This window comes from Hyla sarda, chromosome 8, assembly GCF_029499605.1.
Source record: "Hyla sarda isolate aHylSar1 chromosome 8, aHylSar1.hap1, whole genome shotgun sequence".
Taxonomy (NCBI): domain Eukaryota; kingdom Metazoa; phylum Chordata; class Amphibia; order Anura; family Hylidae; genus Hyla; species Hyla sarda.
The window spans coordinates 167142183-167158491 of NC_079196.1; the positions used below are offsets into that span (position 1 = coordinate 167142183).

At 39.6% G+C, this 16309-nt stretch overlaps 1 protein-coding gene across 6 annotated transcripts in view; it reads right to left on the reverse strand.

The window, feature by feature from the left end:
* Positions 1-16309, reverse strand: part of RBFOX1 (RNA binding fox-1 homolog 1) — a 629150-nt gene that overhangs the window by 500236 nt on the left and 112605 nt on the right. The gene's annotated exons all lie outside the window — the stretch shown is intronic.

A 16309-nucleotide genomic window follows, 5' to 3' on the forward strand; every position in this document is an offset into this window, starting at 1 on the left:
TTGCTCTTTAGTAACCTACATACTGATCAATACAATATGGATAATATAGAAACTAACGTCTTTCATCCATACAAACTACTCAGTAATAAAACAAGCAGCAAATCAAGGAAAATTATTATTTGTATTCCATTAAAATGTCATACAAAAGTGAAGAATGAAAGGGCAAGGATATGAAAATAATGCAAGGAAATCAACACATTTTTGGCTGCTCTAGCCCTTAATCATGATCTAGCTAACATAACATGGGGGTGGAATTCAACCAGTAACTACCCACCAATCACATGTGTTGTATAATTAAAAGACAAGAAGTGATTTTAAAAACAACCCACCATACTAGAACAGGAAAAGAAGCACATAAAACATAATGAATGCTACATATCTAATGTAGCTGTAAGTACTCTCTAAGCTTTTATTAAATCTGCAGTAAAGTTAAAAAAAAACTGTATACAGAATTCAGAATAGGGAAAGACATATGTTTTTTTATTAAGTATTTAATCCATTTATTATAGCCACAGTTTATTGTTTTGTAAAAAAAATCTTTGCACATTTATTGTGAACCACTAAAGTTGAGCGTGGTCAGGAGTTCAATAATGCTACTTTGAAAAATGTTAAGATCCGTGTTTGCTGACAGATTTAGGCCATGTAAATTTGGAACAGGAAAGTCAGACATAGCTACTAATACAATCCATTAATAATTCAACATTATTAATTTTAATGGTTATTGTGCTTCCTGAAACATGGGTTGGAAACTGAATATTGTTTGGGTTACATAAAGAAAGGTAATTCCAGATGGTTGGTGTAATATAATATTAAATGTATAATACACAATTAAATGTATGAAAGAAAATCATTTTAAACCTTTATGTCAAATTTTTGGATTTGTCAATCTGTATTAAAAACAGATTTTGTTAATCTGTATTAAAACAAATATGAAAAAAAATATATATAAAAATAAAATAAAACTTGTGACCAGTCAATTGGACCCATATTGATCTTTGCTCTTGTACCTATGCTACAGCCATGTTTGTCCTGTTACAGTCATAGATTCAGTAGTCAAATACAAACAAAAAAAGATAATTTAAAGTGTCTACAAGTTACTATTTTAGTATTTTTTACATCACTGTTGCAATGTATTGTTTAGGTTTGTAAGGCATTTTATAGATAACTATTTTTTTTTTATGAACTAAAGCATTTGGAGTCAGTTTTCACAATTTACCAATATATCTGGAAAGTGCATATATAGCATTTCCATAGGATATATATTATAAACCGCATTGGAGAGAAGGATTTATATGAATGGTGACAATGGGGGAGATTTATCAAAACCTGTGCAAAGGAAAAGTTGCCCAGTTGCCCATTGGCAACCAATCACATTTCTTCTTTCAATTTTAACAAGGCCTCTGAAAAATGAAAGAAGTGATCTGATTGGTTGCTATGGGCAACTCAGCAACTTTTCCTCTAGACAGGTTTTGATAAATCTCCCCAAATATCTTTGTATCTCAGAAGAATATGTCAGCACTATAGACGGCTAGGGCTACACAGTCATGTGCCATTCAACAGCAAATTGCACCTATGTCATGCGACCAACACATTTGTTTGATTTGTCCTCGACTCCCTATCACATACATTTTTTATAGTTGTGTTTTGACTGTAAAATAAATAGCCAAATTGCATGGATGCACAGATCAAAATCACAAATTGTAAACTATGATGGTAACGTCACTTTAATTTGTGACCTGCGACCAAAAATGGGGCCAAAATGTTTTTTTTGGGACAGTCGTGTGGCATTATGTCCCATATAGCAAGACAAGACCATTCACTAACAGTAGTTAATCTGGCATGATCATTTTATTAGAATAGATTAGAGGAATTTAATTTGGTGCATATATTGTATTATTCCAGGCAGGTATCATACTAGGAATGTAAACCTATCCTCACAAAGACATCTCTCCGAATTAGAGAAGCAATGATTTTATTATTAATCGATTAGAGCTGTTTAACCTTTTGACTGAGAGATTTCCAGAGAGCAGAGAAGCTGCTGACTTGGCAAGGAATTATTGAAACAATGCAATCTCATTGAACATGGTACTCCAGATAATAGAACGGTCCTAACTGGAATAATGAGTACTCAGACTGCTTACAATGTAATTTGTTACACCTGAAAAGTACAGATACACTGAAAATAATTTATCTAAGGTCATACTGAGGGATCACTTGTGCTTGCCAGTAAATGTGGTTTCCACTTATGTTTGCACAGTGGTCAATAGCATATGTTTAGCAATGTGCTGGCATTACTGCTAACACATCTTGTTATTCATATTTGTTCATGCCTTTGAATTTGCACAATGGCTAAAGATGAATTCCTATGACTGGTGACAATAAAAAGGTTTACTGGAAAGCTAGTAAATTTGTGTGTTTATTCTTTTATTGCAAGAACCGGTCACAGGTATCCTCTTTAGTTTTTAAAACTAATGCTATAGCTCATGACTAGTGCTTTACCACCAGGATAAGTAATGGCATGTGGCTAGAATGTGACATCATGTGCTAAGTGGAGGCCTAACCGCTGAGACCATCGGTCATTTCCAAATTGATGGTCTTTAACAGTGTTTTCCTACACTTTTGTCTATTGTGTTGAGAAACATGGTAACATGGTCCATTTTACTAGTTTTTACATATTGTACTATAATGTACAATGGTGGCATTTCCTATGTGTGTTAATGCATTAGCACTATTGTGGTATATGTATTACTTACATCATCAATTATAGATGGTTCAGATTCCAAGTCTTAAACACATTGAGTCCTTAAATGGGTATTGCCATCTCATAAAGTGAGGGAATATCTCTAGTATAGGTCATCCATTCTTCCTCGATGAGGGTTGTGTCCTCTTGGAACTCCATTGATGCTGTCAATGAAGGGGCCACTGTTACTCAATTAAATGGTTACCTGAATAGCCAGGTGACCAAGAGTGCTGCTGTGCAGGCAAAGACTCAAGAGGGGACAGAGAGTTCATCCAGTGCTCTTGATTTTCAGAATCGGTGAGGTTCTCTGAGGGACGAGCCCTACCGAACATAGAGTGATGGATGAGATGGAAAAATATATACATGCTTGCGTGCTGAGGTTGTAAGTGTTGGAACAAGCCTCTCTCTTGCTAATAACGCTTTGCCCCACGTGCGGTAGAGATTCTGTTGGGGCTAAGTATTTTGTTAAAATTCAATATATATATATATATATATATATATATATAGAGAGAGAGAGAGAGAGAGAGAGAGAGAGAGAGAGTTTGCCTACATTTTAGACCATCCACTTTGTAAACAACCATTAAATTACCTTTTAGAACAAAGATGGTTGATAGCATTAACATTTACATAACATTCACAGTATTGAAAATAGGATAGATATATTCAGTTCATCAGTAAAAACAATATTTACCATGTAAAAGATAATATATCCTTTGAGTCTGAGATAAAACTAACCTACAAATGGATTAAGTCTGTCACTGGTGACCACCTCAGTTGGATAGTGCCTTTCGTATTTGCTTTGATATGTTAAATAGATAGTTGGCATTTTTTTTTGTTTCCTTTCTCTTATAATATTGTCTGTGCATTTTAATCAGCTCATGTGATGTCAACACTGATTTCTATGCAAAATCACCCAAATTCCTTACAGCTAGGTCAATATATAAACAGCCCCCAATGGAGTTTACAAAAAGAACTAACTGATGTATCAAACACAGTAGCTTGTCAGAGAAAGGTATTTATTGATGTTCTTCTGACACCTAGAAGATAAATTACAGTCCTGTTAATTCATGTTGGCAGATTCGGCTAGGCAAGAATAATACATAGATAACTCTAGTGAGGATTGCAGTGTTAAGGGACTCTGACCTGGAGCACTTAGATAGAAGTAGCTTACAAATCTCCTGTCAGTCTTTTTATAAGAAAATTGCAGGACTCCTTATGTAGATATCTACAGTATCTTTAGGATGCAGACAAAGTGTTGTACTATATTCAATCTATCCCCTCTATTGTAAAATGCCTACATGACGCTATACCAATTTGGACAATGCAGACAGGATCTGGAAATAAGGTTGAAGAGAAAAAAATTGTGCACAGGATTTAGTTTGTCATTTGTGCTCTTGAGAAGAATTCTATTTATGTTATTTATTGGATAGCCAATATGGGTAAACCCAAAGTAAGATAATATTAATCACTACCGTTCATGCAGTTGTGGTCTTAAAGATCACCGCTCTGGTTAATTTTTAACACAAATTATTTGAGGATATAAGCAGTTGACAAACCTTGCTATGCTGGATTTATATATCCGACATCCGGCATAGGTAAACTCAGACTAAACCTCGACACAACTGATGCCGAAACTGATGACAACGTGCATCAGTTTTTTCATCAGTTGTATGGCATCCGGCATCCATTGTTTCTGGCAATGGACAGGGGAACGCAGCAAGCTGCTTTCTCCTGTCCGACACGTCCAATCATCCGGCGTCAAAATTGGGATGCTGGATGATTGCGAACTGTCCCTTTCAAATTAATGGGATCAGTTCTAGCATCAGTTTCCCTCCAGTGGATGCTGGAGGGAAACTATGCAGCATGCCTTATATATGTGAGCACATCCTTACTTGGTATAGAACATTCCAGAATTACCCTGCAATTGCTTAGTCTACAAAACATTTCCCTAGTTTGGTATATTTAAGTATGTTGATAAATTTGTGAAGCTTTGCATTAATTTTATTAGGAACAGCCACTTCGAACATTCCCATGCAATGCGATTATCTAAAATAGTGATACATAATAGACGTCAGAAACGACACATTTAGATTGAAATATTGAGCAGGTCCTGCTTTGTAGTGCTGTCAGAATAAACTGATATGTAAATAATGATATCATTATTATCCCAAATGAGAAACTGCATCTATACGACATGTCAGACGATACACATCTTGTGAGTTGTAGAAAGGCTAAAGAATTATAGAGCGATTGATACAATATAATAATGATACCATTATTATATACAAGTCAACAATATGTAAAGTAAATATGCTGAAGTCATCAAAATTCTCTTATTAAGTCGTTATGATATTAACAGACAGATAAGCAGATTTGTAATATGTATATTATTGAGTTGTAGTTAGGCTAAAGCATTATAGAGTAATACAATTATTATGTACAAGTCGTCAATATGTTAAAAAACAATATGCTGAAGTCACCAAAATTCTCTTTATAAATCATAATTTAGATATTAAGAGACATATAAGCAGAATTGATTATGTATATGATTTATTTATCATGCGTCACAACATAAGGCTTTCTTCTCTGGCCACTAGACAATTTGACAGGGAATCACATAGACTGCTCTCCATTACAATTGATTCCATGTTTAGTATTGCAAAAGGTAAAATCCAAACCTATGGGATCTATGGATATGCAAGGAGTAGATATTTGTACACAACACATCTACAACATCTCAGTCTCAAAGCATAATTTCCAAATTAAGTATATTTACATAGAAAAAAAACATAATAGCAACGACTAGGCAGTGTCTTTTTTCATCCTATTGTTCCGCACCTAGAAGCACATGGTTCATCAATCACCAGTCTTTACTCATAGACAGTTGGGCTTTCTCCTTTGCACAGAACATTAATTTTCCTTGAGGCAAGAGCCATATATGTGCTCAATAACACACTTTATGTGGCATAGTTAAAGCTTATGCATACCTTGCTGTACATGCTGGTAGATCACTTGTAGCTAAAACCACTAAGCGTATAAATGAGAAGGCTGCAGTCTAAACCAGTACCTCTATAACTATCAATAAAAATAGAACCCCTCTTTATATGGCAAACACCACATGTGGAATTAAGTTCTTATCCTCAGATTTGATCTCATGTATAGTCTCCAAGGAGTTACCTTTTTTGTTTATCACAAGCTCCAACCCATATTGTCAAAGTCAAATGTCCTATTAATGCAGAAAAGTCAATGCCAAGATGTACGATGCATAACAAAATGCATCTTCTTTTATACCATTCTATAAATAGGTAATAAAAGTATTGAATTCTGCAACTGTCTCCATATTTTAACCTGGAAGTAGCAATGTCTCTTTCTGTGATATGTCACTGTGCCTTCTCCTCTGCCCTCGGGTAACCCTAAAACAAAAATAAATCTCAAAGAGCTGTATTTCATTTAGATATGTCTGTTGCCTTAATCCATGGATTGAAGGGACTGGTAGCTTTTCCCTTGCTTCTAGATGTCAACAGATAATGAAAAGATAATTGCTGTATTGATCACAGGTTCCAAGCACAATCTCACTGAAGGTTTCTCTTTCCAAAATGTGTAAAGATAAACCAGTGATGTAACACTACACAGCGTTTCTATGTCCGGCAGGCATACTCAGCTGGAGATGGATATATTGGGTTATAATAACACAAATAATTCAAGTGCATATTCAGAAAGTATTGAGATGAATTCTTGGATGGATGGTCCTTTTACATTTATAGACTATTCTGCCATAAGGTCAAAACATGGTAACAAAAGTCATCGTACTGTATGGGGCACTTTCAACATGTTGCAGCTATGCAACCATGAGCATTTATGAACTGTGAGTTCTGATAAACTCAACTTTCTTAAAGGGGTACTCCGGCCCTAATAAATTTTTTCCCTAATACATTTTTTCCTTTGGATAGGGGATACGAGGTCTGATTGTGGGACTCCCGCAGCTGGGGACCCCCGCAATCTGTCATTCAGCACCCACCTTTGCGAGCTCTCCGCAGCGTTGGAGGCTTCGAGTGTGCAGAGTGATGACTAGGGGGCTGGAGTATCGTGATGTCACGACTCCACCCCCGTATTATGTCACGCCTCACCCCCTCAATGCAAGTCAATGGGAGGGGGCATTTTTTTAGTTATCCCTAGCTTAACACAAGATGTGTGCTGTGAGATTACAAGGCTTTCACAAAAACATGACTTGGCGACACTCTGTCATGAGATGTATATGCTGTGTAGACAGTAAATGTTATTTCAATGAAGCCTTTTTGCATGTTTCAATAGAATGTAATGATATTATGTTGAATTGCTTTCAAGAGGAACGGAATTATGTCATTAAACTGCATGAAAGGTAAGGAGCACACATCTGTAGAGACGATAATCATCATATGATGATTTAGAAGTCATTGAATATGTAGATTAATAACCTATGCAATATTCTATGTAGCATTGCATTATTGAAGACAATCCAATGACAATAGTTATGACCAACCATGCTAACAACACTTCCTTTTCTTTCTCTCTTTCCAGTCATCCAGTCATGAAATGCCAATATCATGTTTCCTTTAACCACATTTCCATGATTTATATGTTGGTTCACAGCCCACAAAAACATTATAATGGACATTTAACATATTGAGGTGACAACAAATTGACGGAACATCTATGCTCCCTGTGAACGTGTATGTTAATAATCTTTGAAATGCCGTGCATAGCATTGCATTAGCGAAGGAGGTTATCCAATAACAATTGTAATGACCATTCATGCTAACAACACTGACATTAAAGCTTTCCATTTCTTTCTCTCTAACAAATTGACCGAGCATCTATGCTCCCTGTGTTTTGGCCAGAGAAGCAAGTCTACTTCCTAATTGGGATCTTTTACACTTTTTTTCATTTGTTATTATTCTGGGAAACACATTTTCCTCCTTAAATATGTTTTACGAGAGCACTTTCACTAAGAGCTCTCTAAAATTCCAAAAGTGTGTACATGGAAAGTAAATTTGACCATTTTCTAGAGCTTATAGCTAACTGCATTACACTTGTGGAAGTAGTCAGCAATTTAGTTTTAAGTGGAGTGCACTTATGTATTTTTCCTTTTCAGCTTTTCTGAAGCACTCTTGTTAATAGATAATGCATCCTATTGACTTGACCCCTGAGTGCTCTTGACGTGTAAATATGTGTTTACTAAGTGCTTCCTAATATGTACATCTTGTTTACCACGTATTATACCTATGATTTATTCAAATGCATATTTCTTTTAAGAATAATTATAAGAAAACATTACCTCCATATGACTTTTCACCTTTGCAATAATCCTGGGTATTAACCCCTTAAGGACTGAGCCCTTTTTCACCTTAAGGACTGAGCCCTTTTTTGCAATTCTGACCACTGTCACATTATTCATTAATAACTCTGGGATGCTTTTACCAATTATTCTGATTCCGAGATAGTTTTTTCGTGACATATTCTACTTTATGTTAATGGTAAATTTTCTTTGTTACTTGCATCCTTTCTTGGTGAAAAATCCCCAAATTTCATGAAAATTTTGAAAATGTGGCATTTTTCTAACTTTGAAACTCTCTGCTTGTAAGGAAAATGGATATTCCAAATAAATGATATATTGGTTCATATACACATTCTACTTTATGTTTGCATCATAAAGTTGACATGTTTTTACTTTTGGAAGTTCAGCAGCAATTTTCCAATTTTTCACAACATTTTCAAAATCTGAATTTTTCAGGGACCAGTTCAGTTTTGAAGTGGATTTGAGGGGTCTTCATATTAGAAATACCCCATAAATGACCCCATTATAAAAACTGCACCCCCCAAGTATTCAAAATGACATTCAGAAAGTGTATTAACCCTTTAGGTGTTTCACAGGAATAGCAGCAAGGTAAAGGAGAAAATTCTAAATCTTCATATTTCACACGCTCATGTTCTTGTAGACCCAGTTTTTGAAATTTTACAAGGGTTAAAAGGAGAAAAAGCCCCCCAAAATTTGTAACCCAATTTCTCTCGAGTAAGAAAATACCTCATATGTGTATGTCAAGTGCTCTGTGGGTGCACTAAAGGCCTCAGAAGGGAAGGAGCGACAATGGGATTTTGGAAAGTGAGTCTTTCTGAAATGGCTTTTTGGAGGGCATGTCCCATTTAGGAAGGCCCTATGGTGCCAGAACAGCGAAAAAAAAACACAACATTTTGGAAACTACACCCCTCAAGGAACGTAACATGGGGTCCGCTGAGCCTAAACACCCCACAGGTGTTTGACGACTTTTTGTTAAATTTGGATTTGTAAATACATTTTTTTGGTTCACTAAAATGCTGGTTTTCCCCAAAATTTTACATTTTTAAAGGGGTTTTAGGAGAAAATGCCCCCCAAAATTTGTAACCCCATCTCTTCTGAGTATGGAAATACCCCATGCGTGGATGTAAAGTGCACTGCGGGCGCACCACAATGCTCAGAAGAGAAGAAGTCACATTTAGCTTTTGGAAAGCAAATTTAGCTGAAACTTTTTTTTTTTTGGAGGGGGGGGGGGGGGCATGTCACATTTAGGAAGCCCCTATGGTGCCAGAACAGCTAAATAATAAAAAAAAAAAACACAAGGCATACTATTTTGGAAACTACACCCCTCAAGGAATGTAACAAGGGGTCCAGTGATCCTTAACACCCCACAGGTGCTTGACAAATTTCTGCTAAATTTGGAAGTGAAAATGAAAAATTATTTTTTTCACTAAAATGCTGGTTTTACCCCCAAATTTTTCATTTTCACAAGGGGTAATTGGAGAAAAAGCCTCCCAAAATTTGTAACGCCATTTCTTCTGAGTATGGAAATACCCCATATAGGGATTTAAAGTGCTCTGCGGGCGAACTACAATGCTCAGAAAAGAAGGGGCACCATTGACCTTGTAGTGAGAGAATTTGGTTGGAATAGATGTGGGAGGCCATGTGCATTTACAAACCCCCCCCTTGGTGCCAGAACAGTGGACCCCCCACATGTGACCCTATTTTGGAAACTACACCCTTCACAGAATGTAATAAGCGGTGCAGTGAACATTTACATCCCACTGGAATTTGACAGATCTTTGGAACAGTGGGCTGTGCAAATGAAAAATTAATTAATTTTTCATTTTCACAGACCACTGTTCCAAAAATCTGTCAGACATCTGTGGGGTGTAAATGCTCACTGTACCCCTTATTACAATATATGAGGTGTTTAGTTTCAAAAATGGGGTCACATGTGAGGGGGGGTCCCCTGTTCTGGCACTATGGGGGCTTTGTAAGCACACATGGCCTTCAATTTGGGACACATTCTCTCTCCAGAAGCCCAATGGCGCTCCTTCTCTTGTAGTTCGCCCACAGAGCACTTTACATCCACATATGGGGTATGTTCTTACTCAGAGGAAATGGGGCTACACATTTTGGGGGGCTATTTTCCTATTCTCCCTTGTGAAAATGAAAAATGTAGGGTAACACCAGCATTTTAGTACTTTTTGTAGTGCTTTTTTTTTTTTCATTTTCACATCTTTCCAACTTTAACGGAAATTTGGCAAACACCTGTGGGATGTTAAGGCTCACTTCACCCCTTGTTACATTCCGTGAGGGATGTAGTTTCCAAATTGGGGTCACATCTGGGTATTTTTTGTTTTGTGTTTATGTCAGAACTGCTATAAAATCAGCCACCCCTGTGCACAACACCAATTTAGACCTCAAATGTACATGGCACGCTCTCACTTCTGAGCCATGTTGTGTGCCCGCAGAACATTTTACGCCCACATATGGGGTATTTCCGTATTCAGGAGAAATTGCATTACAAATTTTGGGGGTCTTTTTTTCTTTTTACCGCTTGCGAAACTTAAAAGTATGGGGCAACACCAGCATGTTAGTGTAAAAATATTTTTTTAACACTAACATGCTGGTGCAGACCCCAACTTTACCTTTTCATAAGGGGTAAAAGGAGAAAAAGCCCCCCAAAATTTGTAACACAATTTCTCCCAAGATACCCCATATGTGGCCCTAAACTGTTTCCTTGAAATACGACAGGGCTCCGAAATGAGAGCACCATGCGCATTTGAGGACTAAATTGGGGATTTAAATCTGCCACAAAATTACCCTACGGCAGTGTCTCCCAAACAGGGTGTTGCTGTTGCAAAACTCCCGGCATGCCTTGACAGTCAGTGGCTGTCCGGCAATTCTGTGAGTTGTTTTTCAACAGCTGGAGGCTCCGTTTTGGAAGCACTGCCGTACAATGCGTTTTTTCTATTTATTGGGGGGGCTGTGTAGGGGTATGTGTATATGTAGTGTTTTACCCTTCATTATGTTTTAGTGTAGTGTAGTGTTTTTAGGGTACATTCACACGAGCGGAGGTTTACAATGAGTTTCTCACTGGGAGTTTGAGCTGCGGCGGAAAGTTTGCCACATCTCAAACTTGCAGCAGAACTCGCTGTAAACCCGCCTGTGTGAATGTACCCTGTACATTCACATGGGGGGGGGGAAATCTCCAGCTGTTGCAAAACTACAACTCCCAGCATGCACTGACAGACCATACATGCTGGGAGTTGTAGTTATGCAACAGCTGGAGGCACATTGATTGCGAAACACAGGGTTTGTTACTTAACTCAGTGTTTTGCAACGGGCGTATTTACAAATCTGTTTAACTTTCTGGCACCAGTTCATTTAAAAAAAAACTTTAACCTCAATTCTTACTTTATTGATTCTGTTTGTCTAAATAAATGTGTATTCCTCAAAATGCTCTACTAATCCACATTTGTATTTATTCTCTATATGTTCTTCAGCTAGATATTAAAGGAAAAAAGCAAAGTGGGCCACATAACTACAATGGGTATAATATGAAGAATAATATTCCGCATCCATATACATTGATAGGTAGAAATAAATTTGCCTACAAATTAGACAGCTAAGAGGACATAGGCCCATATTTATCAAACTGTGGGAGAGAAAAGGTGGAGTCATTTTTGCACAGTAACCAATCACAGCTCAGCTAACGAGCTGAGGTAAAGGGAAAGCTGAGCTGTGATTGGTTGCTATTCAAAAATCTCTCGATTTTTTCTCTCACACAGTTTGATAAATCTGGGCCATAGTAAGCATCATGCTGTATCTAGAAAACTTTACAAATTAAAAATCTCTGTACAATGCTAGGGATGAGCGAATTGAATCTGATGAATCCAAATTTGAGGAAAATTTTTATTTGCAATGAATGTGCATATTGCCATGATTCATTTGCGCAAATCGCTTCATTAAAAACCATTTAGTGCAGTCCAGGCTCCAGGAAATCTAAAATGGCAGATCCACATGTGAGGACATGGGGCAAGGAATCCTGGGAAGGCGAGAACAAGGGTTGGCGGGATGACCCTGAATCCCATGCAGCATGCAGCCTATGAGCAGCCAGCAACCCCTGTGATGTCACAGCCCTATATAATCTGCAGCCATCTTGAGGCCACTCACATTAGCATTTTACTGCAGAGAGAGAGAGAGAGGGGCAGACAGCAGTGAGTGTTGCACAGAAAAGCATTTTTACAGCAGCGATTCACCTCCCAGTCACATCAACATTCTAATGCAGAGAGGGACAGAGAGCAGTGTGTTGCACAGAAAAGCTTTTTTACAGAAGAGATTAACCTCAAGCCCAAATCCAGCCTAGAAGCACTGATAAGGAAGGGACCGAGACTGAAAAAGAAAGTACAATTTTGGGTGTAGTACACCAAAATTTTGTGTTGCAGCACTGGTGTGTACAACAACTTAAAATCTAATAGTAGCCAGCCAGTTAGGGTGAGCAGAGAAGTAAAAGCATATTGTCCTCTATTAAGTGTAACCTGTGCGTACATCTATGTGCTGTACCATTTTGGTCCTGTTAAATACTTAAGGGCCTAGATACTGTGAAAGGACAGTCAAAAGTACACACCTGCTGGTATTGTAGACAAATACTGTTTTAAGCGTACTGGAGCTCATGGTCCTCACATTATAAGTGCATACCACATATCTACATCTAAATGGTGTACTATTTTGTTCCTGTTAAAGTCTTAAGGAACTAGATACTGTGAAAGGCCAGCCAAAAGTACACACCTGCTGGTTTTGTAGACAAATACTGTTTTAAGCGTAGTGGAGCTCATGGTCCTCACATTATAAGTGCATACCGCATACATACATCTAAGTGGTGTACCCTTTTGTTCCTGTTAAAGTCTTAAGGCCCTAGATAATGTGAACGGCCAGGTAAAAGTAAACACCTGCTGGTGTTGTATACAAATACTGTTTTAAGCATAGTGGAGCATAATGTACTCCCCTCATGTATGCACTAAGTATATCAGGCAGAAAAGTTCCAGGATGTGCACAGAGGAATGGCAGAGGCATAATTCATCAGACAGGGGTCACAGCAGACTAGGGGCGGTGGCAGCAGGAGTTGCAGCGAGAGGCCTGAGCTCCTGGTATTATCTAGCAGTCATGTCTCGACCAGTAACCAGTCTTCTGTCAACGATTGGTTAACACGGTCATCCACTTCATCACAAGTGACATCTGAAACCCTCAGTCAACAGTCAGTGGGTTCCTCAGACACAACCCCAAGTTGGCATGACCCAGGAGCAATCCCTGTCCTCCCATTGCCTCTTCCCTATGCTGTTCCCTCCCCCACAGAAGTATCTTATGCTGTGGGTTCAGCTCCACTGTTTAGTGAGGACGATACACTATAGGACAGTCAGCAACTACTGCCCAGCCAAAAAGTTGAGGAGACATCCACCGCTGCCTCCAATAGGTGGGCAAGTAAAGATGAGGAGAGTGGCGTGGGAGGTGGTGTTGCTGACATTCAGGTTCCTGAAGCAGACACTGTTGAGGATGCGCTGGGTGCAGTAGGGGCTTCATCATCATCAGGAGAAGAGGGATGCAGGTTTCCTGTGAGGCAGCAGCTGAGCCAGCAAGGTGGTAGCATGGTTGGCAGTCAGCATTGTTGCAGAAGTGAAAAGTCTGGAGCCAAAGGTGCCCGGGGTAGACCATCTGCTTTGCGGCAGACTACCTTCCCGGGAGGTAGTGAAACAGGGGTTCCTGGAGTCGATGGCAGTAGCAGTCAATCAGTGGGGACTGTTGGTGGGAAAATCAGCTACTCGGCAGTGTGGCAATTTTTCATCAAGCATCCGGAGGTTGTTAACCTGGCCACATGCAAGATGTGTCGGCAGAAGGTGAAGCATAGCCATGGTCCCATTATTGGCACCATGACCCTGCGTCAACATATGCAGCGTCACCATAAAGTGGCCTGGGAGAACCGTGGCTCTAATGTGGTGGTCAAGCCTGCTGCATCACCCAGTGGCATGCAGCTCCCTGTTTCAACACAGAAGCTGAATGTTCTCCTGTCCAAGTTGCTGGTGCTGCAGTCCCTCCCTTTCCAAGTGGTGGACTCTGTACCTTTCAGAGAACTGATGGCTTGTGCCGAGCCGAGGTGGAGAGCCCCAAGCCGTCATTTCTTTGCAAAGAAGGCAGTCCCAGTCCTGCACAATTTTGTGGAACAGAAAGTTGTCCAGTACTTGAGCCTGTCGGTGTGTACTAAAGTGCACAGCAGCGCCGACATCTGGAGCTTTAACTACGGTCAGGGACAATACATGTCCTTTACGGCCCACTGGGTAAAAGTGGTTCCTGCACAGCCACAACAGCAACTTGGACAGATCATGCCGCTCAAGTCTCAGTGCCCCTCCAGCATACCATGCTTGCAGGGCATGGTGGTGTCACACTGTTCTTCACATGGTTTTCCATGGCGAACGGAGTCACACAGAGGAGGAACTGCTAAAAGTCATTCATCAAGAAATCAAATCAATGCTTACTCCATGTACACTGGAATTGGAAACAATGGTGACTGACAACGGGAAGAACATCTTGTCTGTGCTGCGACAAGGAAGCCTGAGACATGCGCCCTGTATGGCACATGTGTTCAATCTGGTTGTTAATCGGTTCCTGAAGTGTTTTTCCCCATCTGCAAGACATCCTAACAATGGGATGGAAACTTTGCCTGCACTTCAGCTACTAGTACACCGCAAAGCACACCCTCCTTGAACTGCAGTGTCAGAATGGCATCCCCCAACATAGTCGGAGACTTGCAATGTTTCCACATGTTGGAATTCCACCCTCCAATGCTGAGTCCTTAAGGGGTTAAGGCACTGCTCCCAAGTTACAGACATTCCTCCACATTAAACCACAAGTAAGTATTGAGGATATGCATTACGTAAAACTTAACTCTTAACCCCTTCCCGCTATAGAACTTATGCATACGTTTCAGCATCTGACATGTTTGTGCTCAATCCAAATACCATGATTGTATCTAAAAAAAATTTCATCAAACAAAAGGAAAGGTGTGCAAAAAACACTGTGTGCCACCTACACCACCAAGTATTGATGTGATGCACAGACCTCTAAAGGTGGAAGGGAACAACGTATGGTCCATTGTAACCCGTGATAAAAACTTCCCTGTAAGGCCCTACTGTCGCATTATTAATTCCCTTCTTGACAAGTGTTACTTTAGGGTGTGTAACACTTGCCAAGAAGGGAATTAATAGGGCAGGATTAGGGTCTTAAAGGGGAAGATTTTACCCCCCCAACTGCTGCAATGGACAATACGTTGTTCCCTTCCACCTATTCGAGGAAAGTGTTACTTGTCTTAAAAAGGGCAGCCCCACACAGGAACCAATCCCTATTTCCACCTAAAAACCCTGGGAAATGGCAATGTTTGTAGGTGGAAATAGTGAGAGGTTCATGTGTGGGGCCCTACTTTTTAGGGAGAGTAACTGCCAAGAAGGAAATTAATAATGCGAGAGTAAGGCCTTACAGGGGAAGATTTTACCCCCACCTGTTACAATGGACCAAACGTTGGTACCTTCCACCTTTTAGAGGTCTTTGCATCACATCAATACTTCTTTTGCTTGATAAAAAAAAAAAAAATGGGGTCCATATATTTTATCCAATAAAGCATATTTTTAAATGTTAATTTTTATGAAGTGCATATCCTCAATACTTACTTGGGCACACTTACAAAATAGATCGTTTTCTTCTACCTACCTGCCTCAGCTACTATTTTGATCCTGCCACCAACCTGTTGCCACACATCTGATGCCATGTTCTCCTTTTTTCACCCACCTTCGTCACCAGGTACTGGTGTTGCAACCTACCGCACCACTCTGTCACTGAGTCACTTTTAGGACTACCGATGCTGCTGCTGCCACTTCCAGGCTGTCTCATTCTGCCGCCATATGTTCTCCTCATGCTTCTGCCACCTCCAGGCTTTGTCATTCGGCCACTATATGGTCTCCTCTTGCTACCGCCACCTCCACGCTGTGTTATTCAGCCACTCCAGGCTGTGTTATTCAGCCACTATATGGTCTCCTCATGCTGTCACCACCTCCAAGCTGGGTCAATCTGCCTGGTCTCCTCATGCTGCCGCCAACTCCAGGCTGTCATTCAGCCAATATTTGTTCTCCTCATGCTGCCGCCACCTCCATGCTGTGTCATGCAGCCACTATATGGTCTCCTCTTGCTACCGCCACCTCCACGCT